The 2,284-nt window shown below is 21.7% G+C and overlaps 1 protein-coding gene across 1 annotated transcript in view; it reads left to right on the forward strand.

The window, feature by feature from the left end:
• Nucleotides 1-2,284, forward strand: part of LOC107464522 (uncharacterized) — a 67,645-nt gene that overhangs the window by 60,224 nt on the left and 5,137 nt on the right. The window lies entirely within an intron of this gene.

Genomic DNA, 2,284 nt, shown 5'->3' on the forward strand with positions numbered 1-2,284 from the left:
ACATGTAATATTTTAAATAAAAATCTATTTTAATAATATTTTTAACAAATATAGTTATTTAACATATTTTTAATAGTTATATGAAATAATCTATCATATATCGCGAATTAATATAAAATTTATTTATTTTATATTTTATTTGTTGCAATAAAAAAATATCCTAATATAAATTTTATTTGTTTTTTGGCTGGAATATAAATTTTATTTGTTAAAATAGTCACATTATATTATTGTTGCCACATACATTTAATGGTCCATCTCACATTCTTGTTATTATATAGTAATAGTGTTACTCCTTGACCCAATCTTTGCATCGGCTCCCATGCACTTCCGCGGCTTGGTTCCAAACAATGGCTTCACAAAAAGACAAAAAAATGCATTCAACTGCCCACCATGTAATTTTCATCAACTCTAATTTGGTTTCTGCTTCAACTTGTTAGAAGATCAGCCAACACCCTCTGTCTCCTTACTCTATCGCATAACTCTATTAATCCATCTCCACCCTTATAATTTTTTAATATATATCTCAACGGCTCTGCATTATGGCATAGCAATGTACCAATAAAGTTGGCTGGCACATGTAAAATTTTTTCTATAATTTAATTTTAAAACCGTTTAAATAAATATATAATAATTCATTAGTATATTTGGAAGTAATTTATGAAGTCAGCATTTTTGTGTGGTTTAGGTGAGAGAGTGCAAAATATAAAATATTAAAATAACATCGCGTGAATGGGGGATTACGGATTACAATGGACGAGTTTGATTTTGACATGTTACTGTTATCATTTGTATTTTAGTTTGTTTACTTTTGTTTTTTACCTTTTAGATAATGTGTTATTATGGGAGACTTTGTGCTTCTTAAATGTGCTATTTTTGGATACTTCTGTATCTATTGTAATAATTTTGTTGTCTCAATAATATTTGTGGTATTGTGATCTTTCAGCAAATAATTGTCAAATTCTCTTTTCTCACTTCACTTATTTACAAATGTATAATGAATTTATTCTATTTTAAGTTGAATTATATATCTTTTGACTTAATTATATAACATTTAATTTTAAGAGAAAAAAAAATCAACGTAACATGGTAGCTTTTTTACTTTGGAAGGTTAACTTTTAAATTTTTGGATATACACTTCTTATTGATTGATTATTAAATAATTTTTATTGTTCTCTAATAAAACATGGTTGTATATTTGGGGTTAAATAATTTTTATTGTTGTATAATATATATATAACAAAAATGACCAAATAATATTTTTGTTTCTAAATATTTAGAACAATTATCAACATTGTTCTTTCAATTTTTTTTTGTTTTATTTATGTTTCAAATATTTGTAAAATAACTACAAATTATCAAAGTTATTTCTAATTTTGTAAAAAGTTTATTAAATGTCTCATGTATCAAATTCTGATAATATAATCTTTGTAAATTAATTTTTAAAAGAAGTAAAAAATTAAAATAAATAAATTATTAAAGATACAAGTAGATATTATAATTTTTTCTTCTATTCTCCATCCTTATGGTGTTATTATGTTATTGTAATAACAAGTTCTTTTGTACTAAATTGTGGTACAGAAAAATTTAGAATTTGAAAATATATATATATATATATATTTCTAATAATATTTTTTATTATGCTAACAATATTTTAAGAACATTATCTAATAATATCACAAATAAAAAAATATGATAAAAATACAAATTAAATATTAACCTTTTAGATTTTTGTACATTGAATACAGAAACACTAAAACTCCTCTTATTTTAAAATTTAACTAATATGTATCGTAAGGAGTACATATATATTAATTATTTTAGTATCTTTGATAAATGTATAACAAATATGTTAAAACTTAACCTTTCTATATTTTTAAAAACTTTTTCAATCAATATATGCTACATTATTATTTTCTGGTGATATAGTCAATAAAAAGCTAAGAAAAAAAGAAAAAAATATTAAATTTGATTTTATTCTACTAATAGTATAAAAATATTAATTTTATATAATTATATAATTATATTTTTTATAATTATTTATGCAGTCAATATACTCATAATGCATTAAAATTAAATTCAAAATCATTAAGCAATAATGTTAGGATTCATTTCGGTTCAATCTGAAATCATTAAATCACTCTTGAAACTCTTTAAAGTATGAGTAAGATAAAATAAATGTTAAATGAAACATTAATATTTATCAACTTAAATGAATTTTTATTCCATTGACAATTAATTTAAAAAATAGCCACGTGTTAAAACTAAAAAAAGAACACACACA

This window comes from Arachis duranensis, chromosome 9 (assembly GCF_000817695.3).
Source record: "Arachis duranensis cultivar V14167 chromosome 9, aradu.V14167.gnm2.J7QH, whole genome shotgun sequence".
Taxonomy (NCBI): domain Eukaryota; kingdom Viridiplantae; phylum Streptophyta; class Magnoliopsida; order Fabales; family Fabaceae; genus Arachis; species Arachis duranensis.